This window comes from Oryzias melastigma, linkage group LG13 (genome assembly GCF_002922805.2).
Source record: "Oryzias melastigma strain HK-1 linkage group LG13, ASM292280v2, whole genome shotgun sequence".
In the NCBI taxonomy this organism is placed as follows: Eukaryota; Metazoa; Chordata; class Actinopteri; order Beloniformes; family Adrianichthyidae; genus Oryzias; species Oryzias melastigma.
Window position 1 is genome coordinate 29,748,685 of NC_050524.1, and position 12,727 is coordinate 29,761,411.

The window sequence follows — 12,727 nt, forward strand, 5'->3', positions numbered from 1 at the left end:
TAGTGTAGCTAGCACTGCTAACACATAGCTATGTCAGACTTTTTTTTACATGTCACTAATGTGGAGTTATAATTTTTTTAAATAAGCTAACATAGCTAATACTTCTAATATGGCTACATTTTGCTATGTCAGACTTTTTTAGCGTGTTAGTAACAATGTTAGTATAGTCACAGATTTTTATTGGAATCAGTCAATTTTTTTGATGTGTTGCAAAGACGGTTTGGAGTTATATGTGTTGTGAATACGTAGCATAAAGCAAAATCAGTATAATATGGCTAATATTTTGCAATTTCAGCCTGTGTTTTTTTATGTTGCTATCATGGAGTAATAGGTTTTTTTAATGAGCTAACTTAACTAACACTGCTAACATGAAGCAATGTCAGACTGTGTTTTTTATGTTATTAAAAAGGTTGGGAGTAGCTAACACTGCTAACATGGCTAATGTTAGCATGTTTAAAACGAGATTTAGATTTACTGTGAACGCAGTTAAAGTCTGACTGACTGACGAACTCATCTTGGATTCTTTTGTCTCACTTAATGAGCCTTTTAGTTCATACGCCGTACAATCAATAGTGCGTAAAATATTGTAAATGAAACCACATATTTACACACCTACAACCGGAGAAAGGGACCTCCGTAATGATCCTTGTTGTAATCAGACGTTTGCTCGACCAAGAAGGACGTCTGAACAATAACGGATGTCTGGGCTCCTTCAGGCACAGTTAGGTGTTGCTATCATGGTAGGAAATGGAGTGAGTGCCCATTTAGCGAGAGGACAAGCACTGCAAACCAAGCGGAAGAACTGCCCCAAGCAGGAGGCAAGACGCTGTGTGTGTGTGAGAGTCTCTCTGTGTGTGGCAGTAGCCCAATGATGTCACGTCCAGACGCACTTCTCAGCACAAATATAGAGTGAATGAACTAAAAACCCAAACTGTAGAGTGACAATTGATGACTTCACAAACAAACAGAAGATTTGTTCTTGTGCTCTCGTTATAACACGGGTGGATTTAATGAGAGTTTTGGCTCTAATGGTGAAACAGAAGCAAGAAGTCTTTAAAATAGACTGAATATAGCAAAGATAAAAAAGTAAAAATTGTTAAAATGTGGAAGTGTTGGAGAAAGACAGGGAAACCCATTGAATATTGAATAAGATACATAAAAAGTACCAAGAGCTTGTAAAGTAGAGGGCAGCACTTGCAGAAAACAGATAAACTCGGTCAGGAGCAGCATGTTGATACATTAAACTGTGAAGTGCGTACATGTTAATGCATGCTTTACTGCATTCAGCCACAGACTTGACTGATGTGAACAATGGGTGAAGCTTCAGCAGTGTACTACTTCGACAAACTACAATTAAAATGATCAATGTAATTACTAGAGACTGAAAACACAAAAGAAACAAGTAACCTTTTATGAGCAAATGTGATTGAAGTCCCGTTTCGATCATCTTTTGATATATTTTAAGAGTCAAAATCCAAAAGACGGTCATTTTTTAGGACATAGTTCCTGGAGAGCGGCCGTAGCAACCCCGCCCCCACTTCCCATCAACCACTGAGAGCTCTCTGTTTACCCGCTCTCCCATGTTCTCCCATGTTGCAGATGTAATGTGCAACAACTACAAGTGCAACAAAAATGATGAGCAATTTTGGAGTAGTCGAGCTATACCGTTTAGAGCAGGGGTGTCAAACATCTGGCCCGCGGGCCGCATTTGCTCCAGCCAAGAAAAGAAAAACATATGATCAAAAAAAAAAAAAAACAAGTTTCTAGCCCATTTCTGTGGCGAGTTATGGTTATTTGGCCGCAATGCGCAATTCCACCACTAGGGGAAGCAAAGGAAAAGAAATACCCGGATAAAAAGAGATCAAGAAACAAACACGGTAAACAATGTAATAATAAGTGATGAGGCTAGTTGATTGTTTAAAGCATTTGATGAAAAACAAAAACAAAGCTACAGATAAGAAGTTGACTATAGATTATTTTGATATTATGTTACTGGTCCGGCCCATTTAAGATGGGTCGAATGTACCAAAATGAGTTAGACACCCCTGGTTCTGATCCAGATTCTAGCACAGACGAGGAAAACAAAGACGTTCATGGATCTATATGTCTGCAAGTGGATGGATCAGGATGGAGCAGAGGAGGGAGTTTGTATTTTGTACATAACAAATACTTTTTTTTTTTCAAATGCAGTTTTTGCGTCAGCTCCCAATTCACAGCAATATGAACAAAAAATACTCAGAAAAACAATTTTAAGTTTAATTTTCTTTACATATGTCTTCCATGCTACAATAAATTATTAAAAACCCAATCCAAGACTGGATCATTTTAAACTATTTCAAATAGTGTTCACTAGATTGTAGAATTATGGTTGATATTTTAAATACAACATGGAACAAACCTAAAAGTCAGAGAGGTAGAAAGTGTTGGAAGTTTGTCACAAACAGTAGATATTCAAGTTTTTTTGTCTCTTTCTTCCCAGACACAACAGATAGTCAACCTGACTCTGATTTCTTCCTATTATTATTTCAGTAGGTTATAAGCATTTGAAATGAAAATAAAAAAGTTAAATCTGCGAAGTGTCACCTAATAAGAACATTCCCACACATTAAATACTTGAAAGCTGCAATGAATTATTTTGGTGTCTGACTTTCTTTTTTCATTCCCCCTCCCCTCGGTTGTCATCATTAATCTGACATGGCACAGGCCATCTGTAGCTGACATCAGGACATCACTGCTCACATGCCGTCTGTCTGTCTGTCTGCGCTGGTCTGTGCTGCAGGGAGTGGAGCTGGATGTGGTTCACTAACTTCCATTTGTTCCAATCAGTTATTTCCCACAAAAGAGCTTTGGTCAAACATGAAAAAAAACATACAATTTTTATTTGCTTTTTAGAGAATCTGTCGTGAGCAGGAGTTTCTGTCAAAATAAAGCACTGGTTAAACATAAACTATGGTCCAGGATCGTCTAGTAAAAGTGCTGAGCGTTTGGAGGCTGTTTGTACCTAAAATAGGGTAAAAGTATTCAAATGTGGTTCTTTCACTGTCATCCATGTGGAATTAGTACTGACACTGCAAACTAGGGCTGCCACGACTAGTAGACTAATCGACGGCTAATCGACTATTAAAATATTCAACAACTAATTTAATAGTTGATTAGTTGTTACTTTATATTATATAGAGTTGGAGTCTTGATAAGTTGAAAGTTATAATGGCATTATGCTAGCTTTTTGGACTATTTTTGCATTTATTAAGGTTTTTTTAGGCTATTTTGGAGTTTAGCTAATATTTCAGATATATGCTAGCTATGTTGGCTAATTTAGACTGTTTTTTTTTTTTGTTTTTTAGTCTATTTTGGAGTTTAGTTAATATTTCACTTATATGCTAGCTATGTTGGCTAATTTAGGCTTTTTTAGGCTTTTTGGTGTTTAGCAAATTTTTCAGCTGCGTGCTAGCTGTTTTGGCTAACTTAGACTTTTTTTCAGTTGTTTAGGCTAATTTGACATTTTACTGACATTTTAGCTGGTTATCAGCTTCAGTGATTTCAGCTATCAATTTCAGCATCTTCAGCAGTCAAATTCAGCTTACAGCATTCACACTAACATTATTGCAGGTAATGCTAATCTATCTAGTTTTTAGTTAGTTTAAAGCTAATGATGGTTAAGATGTGTGCTTTACATCCAGTTTGTGAATGACCCAATTAGTCGACTAATCGGAAAAAATAATCGACTATTAAAATAATCGTGGCAGCAGTACTACAAACAATATTGTTTCTTCATCACCAATATTCTCACCGTATATTTTCAGACACTAAATCATAAATCTTCTAATAGTTATCTGCAACAGCCAAAGGACTGCAGGTCCTCCGATGTATAAACAAGAAAGCTATTAAACTGACGATCCACTTTACTTCTGTCTCTTTCTGGGAGTGCATAAACACTTCTTACAGCATGGATAGGACCCTGCAGAATTCACAAGTCATTACTCCTGTAAATGAAACGAGCATCTGCAGCAGAGCAACTACCTCTGATGCTTTCTTTCTTTTATCTCTCCTGCTGCGACTCTCATAACGCCGAGCCAGAGCCGTATCTGTTGTTGGGTGATCAACACCTGAGTGCCTCTTCTTCTGCTGGGAAAAAAACTAGGGAGTGGGGCTTTGGTGCTCATCATTCCCCACAGTCTGCCGGGTCATCTTCATGCTCAATTCTACTTCAATTGAGAAGTTATGACTTTTCTCATGTTTGACTGACTGAGTTGTGTGGATATTAAAGCAGCCAAAGAAGTCTGCATTAGTGATTTCTTTACTCCGAATGCTAAAGTACGGTGGCCTTGAGGTGCCAATCATAACAACAAATCACTCAACACAAAAACATAAAAAACTAAAATCACAATAAATAATAATAAAAAATTAACCTTTTAAAAAATCAAAGCTTTTAAATCAGAAGTTATTCGACATGTTAATGTCATTCGCTAGAAAATATCCCTTAAAAAAACCCACTCTGAATAAAATAGTGTTCTGTGAGGGGCTGTAAGCTAGTGGGAGAGCGTGTAAACAGATGGGTGACGGGAAGTGGGGGTGGGTTTACTCCTAATAAACAATCAACTTTTGCCGCTCTGCAGAAACGATGTACTAGAAAATTGCGTTTTTTTTATTATTATTATTTTGGCTAAAAACAACGTAATTCTAATTTAAAGATCACTGGGAACACTTTAAAAATAGATCAAAAAACGATGGGAGTGAGACTTTAAAACCTATCACTCCGATGGCCCTCTGGTCACACGCAAGACGCCAGCAGAATCAATCTGCTGCCGGAAGCGGAAATGTCCTAAACTGTAGAAAAACCTATCAAAATGGTATTTTAAAACCTTTTTAGAACTATCAGCTTTTACGCCCTTGAATGTGAATTAACTGTAACTGTTTTTTTCTCCGTAAATCAGCTGATCGGAGTCACGAAATGCAGAGAGTGTCCCAGAGAAAAAAAAGAAAACGCCAAAAAGGGTCAATAAAAGAAAGAAAAAAGGGAAAAGGGTCAAAAGCCTAAAAGGATATTTTTGTCGCGGTCGGCTCCGGCAGGGGGAGGGACTTTGGGCGCCATATGTTTCTTCTGTAGCCAGATTCTCTTGCTTCTCCTGCATGTGAAACAACCAAGTACACTTTTTTAAATAAATCTTTTTGCAGGTTGTTGATTTTCACTCTCCACTTTTTGATCTCTGCGACTGTAAGATTGAATTCTAGAAAACGTTGCAATCGGAGTTCAAAGTCCCTTTCAAAACTTCCAGCATTTCTTGCTGCCTTAAATGCCCTCCAACTATTTGGGCAGACCAGCGGCTGGGATCACATCATTTCACAGTCTTTCATTTGAAATATTGGAAACATGTTGCCATTTTGGAAACTCAGTGAAAAAAATACTATGCTGGTCTATAAATGTAAAATTAGATTTTTATGTTGTTTCATATAGAGTTGTTTTGAGTCATCAGTTGGTCTTACAAAGTTGCATCTTTTTACTACTTCTTTTAGCATAAGCTTCAGAAAAATGCAGATATTTCTTCAGCTTTTATTGTCACTTTGTTGGCCAATCAAAATATAAAAAGATGAAAAAAAAATGCTGAGGTGATTTAAATAAGACTGAGAAACCGAGCTTTTGCAGAGTGGTTTTTCTGTCCCTAAATTCCCCGTCTTGGTGGACTCTTCCTGAGGTGATGTAAGGAAACCTGGGCTTCAAGTCTGAGCTGTGCCTGTACATGCCAAATCCTAATAGAGTTTACATCAAAGATTTCCCTCCTGCTGTGACAGCAGAGTAGATGGATACACACTTTTTTCCCCTCTCCTTCCACCCTTCCTCCCTCGTCTGCAATGATTGCCATTCCCTTCCTTCTTCACTATTTCTCCCCTCTGCTTCCCACCTCCGGTGGTGTGAGAGGACGGTGGAGTGTCACCTTGCTCTGTGCCCACTGGCCTGTGGCTGGATGATGATTTATGGCAGGAGCTCGTGAGATGAAGCTCGTGGACGTCCAGCTTTAAAAATCACTTGTGGCTGGTCAGGAGGCGGCGGCTTCACTTGTGGCGGTGTGTCTGAAAGAATGGAGTCTACGTAGGCCATTCAAGATGATTTACTTCCAACATAAAATAGGTTTCAGATCCAGCGATGAGGCTGTGGAGAGCTTTGTCTTCTGACTTTGTGGGTTAGAATGAGGAATGATGGTGCGTTGTAGGGAAAAACCTTGAGGACATCCTTAAAAATGTGTGGCAAAAACAAATGCATCTTTGCTTTAATGCCCAACTCCTCAGCTGTCAAGAACAACGCACTGTACAGAAATCAATAAAGAGTGGAGAAGCTTTGATAAAACAAAAGCTTATTCTTTATTCTCACACATACCCTTTGTAAATACATGTTCAAGCAACCCCTTCTAATGACAAGTCTATGTAAACGCCAGTTCAAAACTCTAAGGTTGTGTCTGAATTCCTTCCCTAATCACTACATATTGCGTTCGCCATTTTCTAGTGCCGTCCGAATCTACAATTCCAAAATCTAGTCTTTGCGAAAATCTAGTGTGCATTTAGGCTCACTACTTTAGCAAATATAGACCACAATGCATTGCGGTTGAACAATTTTTGCGAAAAAAAAAAGTTTTTAAATCCAATTTTTAAAATAAACTATTCTCCATCATAAGCACAAAGTGGAGTCACAATTAGACGCCGGGAAATGTTTGTATCGATTAGATTTTCACTTGAAAAACACATTGAAGTGTTTTGACTTCTAAAAACCGGTTCCATCACCGCGCTTCTTTGTTACGGTCTAGAGCAAGTCGAAGACAAAGTGGGGGCTTGTCCGGGATGTGTGGTTTTGTGACACCTACCCCTATAATTGTTGGGGCATTTGAAGGAGTAGGGGTAAGGATGTAACAATTCTTCGAGAATTGATAACAAATTGATTCAGGTAGGTAGGTACTTCCACACTGGCAGCACAATCAAGCAATGAAAAGTCAATACAAACGTGCATTGCAACGCAAGTTTCTGAGACAGGTCACAAGCTCTCAGCACAAACCTACAGTATGGAGAACCTCGGAGCAAAACGTCAAAGCAGTACCAATCCCCCAGATCTTGTTCCACGCTTTTTTTTTCACGACTCTGTTCCTTTAATGCCTGTCTGGGTGTCAAATTAATCCGACTGGGATCACGTTTGGCCCTTCCGTGCCTTGAAGCGGACACTATCCACGTATGCCATTAATTTTCCGCCACAAGTCCCCTACGAGCATATATCAAACTCCACGCACGCTCCTCTACTCCTGTGCGCTGGTGAAAGTATTGTGACGCTCCTAAAACTAGTTCCACCCCCTCATGGAGGACTGTTCGTGTGTGGAGCTTCTCGTCATCGACCGTGTGAAACTCAAAATTGAAGAAAAAAAAACAAATACCACGTATTATTCTTTTTTTATATTAAAACTAAAATTGAGATGGGGGAAAAGGCGTGCTTTATTGATTTATCCATTTTTAAATTTCTCTAAATATAAATTATACAATTATGCAAATAATTTTTGATGTTCCCATTTTTAAAAATCAAAAATGAAGCAAACACATAATGAACGATTAAATCCTTGTTCTAAGAAGTGTTCGATCACGGGGTGGAGAAAAAAGAGGAACTCACACCGAACACTGGGCACAACAGGAACCAAGTATGAAAGGATTTATGATCAATTCAGTGTTATGAATATTCGTTGATTTGTATTTAATCCTTTCTGTTAGTCGGAAAATAGACAGTTTGATGTAAGAGGCAAAAAGAAAACATGGAAAAAATCAATATCGTGACATTAAAACTGTGAATCGAATCGTGGCTTGACTGAATCGTAGGGTAGGGGTATTTGATAGGGGAAGAGTTCAGATTCTGCATTGGTGTCATGTAATTCTGACATGATTTACAATTTACAAACATCTGGAACTTCTGAGAATCAAAAGGAACACCATCTGTCAGCCACATCAGAGTCCCTGATTGTTCAAAGTTAGTTTGAACTCTTAACACGTCTTCCATTTGTTGAGCCTGAAAACAGTCTTTAAATATGTGTGGGGATGAATGAACTCAAGAATGTAGAACACAGAAGCAAAAAGTGTGTCACATGCTCGCTGTGTGAACGTAGCCTGATGGTGGCAGAGGACCGTCGTCTCCACACATATACAGCTTCTGATTTAGTATTCTCTGAAGGCATTTCTTGGAGTCCGTAATCATTCTGTGTCCTGCGTTTGCTCCGGTAAGCAAACAGGGACAGAACTGGACCAAATGTAACAAACTGTTATTGAACTTCATTTAACTCAATTTAGATTCAACTCATTCACTGAAAAAATGTCTTAAATGTTCTTTTAAGTGTTGCAAATGAACACTAACTTTCTGTCTGAATTTGTTTGGAGTTGACTCACCACCGTGTCGGGGAAGTAACTCGGGTTGGCCGAGTCCACCCAGTGACTCACGGTCCATACTGTATGCATATGCCATGACTCATCCAAGAGCGAGTCACAGACAGATTGGACTCAGCTTTCCATCTGAGTCCTTTCATATGTGAGAGAAATCCCAGCCACATATTGTTACTCTGCTCTGTCATCTTCAAGCCAGCATATTGTCTGTCACGCCGAACTGCCTTTATGAAAAGAATTATTTATTGTTTTATCATCAAAGCAAACAACAGTCTGAATTATTTAAAGCATTGAACATTACAGTTGTTTCTAAAAATAGAAGAACATTGGCATAATGTTTTAAAATAATAATTAATATTGTTCATTGTAAAATTAAATAAAAACGTTGTATTGTCATATAAGGTTATAAAATGCCTTTGATCTGTGATGGTTGGTTGAGGGACAGATGACCACATTCAGCAGATTCCTGTACTCACATAAGAACATTTCCTAAATTCCTCAGTAGCTGCAGGCATGAACGCTCTGCTAAATCAAAAGTGTATTCCTGCATCCCATAAGAAGAAATGTTTTCCAAAAATGTCATTTTCTCAGAAGCCATATTTTACAGTAAGCTTATCCCTTTTTTAAAAAATGTGTTTGTGAGATAAACTAAAAGATCCATGAGGCGGTTCATCCATCAGCTTCTTCAGTGTTCGTTCTGATGTGTTTTTGGCCGGATTCCCGTTTGTGAGCGTGCTTAGACCAATACATGTACAGCCTATAGAAATATATCAGCATATGGAAGGACATTACCAATCACATCTTTGTTGACATATTGTCAAACCAGTTTGTCGTTGGCTGGATATAACGTCACCAAAGCGTTCCCATAAGAGGGTCAAGGAGGGACAAACAAGTTGTTGGAACTCACCCAGTACAGCAATCCCAAAGCTAAGGATTTAGATGGCAGTGACTCAGTTAAATGGCCACGCACTTTGCTTTTATTTTGGGGAGTTTTGATCTCAAATGTAGAATGCTGTAAGTTCCTTAAAATTTGAACTGTTGAATGGATAGTAAATCTAAACACAATCAAAATAGGTTTAAACTAGACGGTAATAAGTATTTATTCTGTTTTACAATGGAGTGAAGATTAAAGTGTTGTGTAACAAACCCCAAGAGATCACAGGTCCACTGACCTCCAAACAGGAAGTCAAAGCCTCCTGGTTTAGGAAAATTAATCGTTGGTATAAATCAAAACTTAAAATGATGATTATCAATGATTATTCTTTCAGAGAATAATCAGTAGGTACTCTATTGTTAGTTAAAAACTAGATTTTTAATGATTATTTTTCTGCATTAATATGAAATTGTATTTTGATAATAATCAGAGTATATATCAGTTACATGATGAATGAATAATTTAGTTTACTGAAATCATGAAATGATGTTTCAAGCACTTCACTTTGCTATTGAGAATTAAAAAAAAAAACAAAAAAAAAATGAGGTAATTAAGTAGGGGTGGGATTATAGAAGTTCACTTCTTCCCACTCCTTTTCAAGCAATCAATCAAACTCCACTGACTTTAGTTAATAATTGCTATATTTAATTAATCAAATGTGACATAAGTGTGTTTTGTTTTTGTTTGTTTTTTATTTTCTAATCAATGCATTTAATTATTTCTGTAATGAGTTTTAAATATGTGTGTGTTTTGTCCTGTATTTTTCACAATTTATACTTAAAATAAACCAACCTAATCAATAAATAAAAAAAAAAAGTGTATAAGCATGTTTGTGAGAATGATCATTTATCCAAGTCATGTTATCACAACATGAGAGTGTCAACATGTGCAATAAGTCAAACTTTACCCCAACCAGCTGTTTATACTCATGAGTAGCACAACATCTTCTAGGTCGACCTGTAAAGCGTGGCTGCTCTAATTGCAAAAAATTGAAAAAAAGGATTAAACATTTTTTTAACTCTATATTACCAGATATGTTGTCAGCAACTGAATTCAATATGCAGAGACTTGGCTTGGTAGCAGAAGGCTATCATTCCGCCACTTGGTTGATCCATGTTGTGCCAGGGTGCGGAGGAGAAACATATTTGGCACAAAACACCAATTTTGTTATGTATTTTTTGAGGGCCGGCAGCTATGTATGGCAAGCCAAAGGGGTCAATAATCGCCAGGAAAAGCGCTGTAAAGAAAGTGTTGCAAAAAGTTAGCAAAAGAAAAAGAAGAAACCCTCTTTATGCCCGTTTTGGGTCAATACAAGACCATGTAATTCACGTGCTACTTTTAAGGCGTGTGTTAAAAGCAGCGTTTTTAATCGCCAATACACCGTTTTTTCTGCACTTTTCCTGGGGATTTGTTGAACTCTTTGGCTTACCATAGGTATGCGTTAACTTAGATGACCAGCCAACACATTCTCACTCCAGCTCGTCATATATGGACGTATAGTTTGGGCCCCCTCCAGATCAATTTTTTGCTTTTTTGGGTGTCCCCAACTTGGCATTTTCTGACGTGCTGACTATTCCCATTAAATCTGGGGTTCTCCAAGACCTGAACCGCAAACCTGTACTGGTCCCCATTAAATCAGGGGTCCCTAACGTTCGGACCGTGGACCAGTACCAGTCCATGGTCATAGGACTGCATGGTACTTGGCCACAGACAGGAAAAAATAACCAGGGGTCCCCAACACCTAGGCCACAAACCTGTACTGGTACACGGTTCGGGCGCTACTTGGTACCAGGCCACAGACAGGAAAAAACTGCATATGCAATTCAGGTGTTCTCCATTAAAATAGGGTTTCCCAATTCCCTCGTACAGTGGACCAGTACCAGTCCACGGTCCTAGGTCTGCTTGGTACTGGGCCACAGACAGGAAAACATAATCAGGGTTTTCCATTACATCAGGAGTCCCAAGCCCCTGGACCGGTAGCGGTCTGGGGTTTGGGGACTTCTGATTTAATGGGAACAGGCACCACATCGAAAAACTACAAGATGGGGACACCCAAAACATCTATAAGGGGGGTGAGAATGTGTTGGATCATATCCCATTGATGATGTCATCACGCTGTAGCAATGTCCAAATTTGAAGACTGCTGTTTCCATATCTCCCCAGTTGCAGGGATAAATGTAGGGGTAGGGACAAACTGTAGATTCAACCCAACCCTTGAGCTATAAGTCTGAGGATAATGGATCCACGAAAACCAGGTTTTACAAATAATCCATGTAGGTAGAAGTAAAGTTGTCCCAGTTATACTCAACCAGCAAAAAAACTCCTTTCCGTTCCGGACTCTACTAGCTTAGATAAACTTCTCTGAACCCCGGCGGCTTAGTTCTGATTGGAATGTATCACTTCTAACAATTTGTTGTGACAATTTGCTCTCACCACTGCTTAACAAATATAGTCAGAAATTGCAGCAAAAGCAATTTACAGTTCAGACTGGGACTGGAAGGAGCTGTCTTGCTCCAGCTCGATTCATATTTTATCACACTGTGTTGGCTGAAACTGTCCTCTATCGGGGTATTTCAAAGCCCCACAACTGGCCCAGTTCCTTGCATGTGGCGACAAAAGCGTCACCACGCAGTAATGAATCAAATTAAGTGGATTGTCAGCTAGGCTAACAGAGCTCTCCTTCTCCCCTCAGCATGAAAAGGAATAACTTCATGGCTCCAATTTGTCTTCCCCTGCCCTCGCTCGCACATATTTTTGCATTTCATCTAGAGGAAAAATGAAAAAATTATGCCTCCGGCAAAGAAATGAGAGGAAGAAGAGATGGAAAAATCTATTGAAAATGTAGAATATGCATTGATTTTTTTTTGGAGACACATACTGTAGGTAGATTGGTTGAGTAAAGAACAGGGTCCCACCTTTGGGTCTGACACAAACATATGGCTTTAAAACAAATGAAATCTCAGGGTGGAAACTGCACCTGTTCCTCAGTTTTCAATTTCCTTTCCTATTTTTCTTTCTTATCCCTCTGAAGATTAAAGTACAGTAAACATGAAGAGAGCACGATACTTTACAGCGATAGGTGAAGACGCAGCTGATTGTTTGGTGATGAGTTAGAGAGATTAAGATGTAAAAGAAGACGACTGGACAAAAGATGTAATAAAGGTTTTTCAGATTCAAATTGGAGAAAGAAAAAATTTCAATGTGATGTTCCTCTGAGCCGACTACATCAAAGAATTGACAGAAAAGTAAGGTTTTTGAGAATTGGGATGTTTTTCAAACCCTTTGATGAAATCCACAAACACATTTTTCCAATATGATTTTTTTTTGTGATACAGTGCATAGTATCAATTATATAACATCGGGTGATTTAGCAATTTTTTTTTTTTTTTTTTT

General features: G+C 38.4%; 1 protein-coding gene and 1 long non-coding RNA gene across 2 annotated transcripts in view; one reads left to right on the forward strand and one right to left on the reverse strand.

The window, feature by feature from the left end:
• LOC118599510 overlaps positions 1 to 12,727 on the forward strand; it is a 155,151-nt gene that overhangs the window by 125,688 nt on the left and 16,736 nt on the right. The window lies entirely within an intron of this gene.
• igsf11 (immunoglobulin superfamily member 11) overlaps positions 1 to 12,727 on the reverse strand; it is a 168,604-nt gene that overhangs the window by 83,856 nt on the left and 72,021 nt on the right. The gene's annotated exons all lie outside the window — the stretch shown is intronic.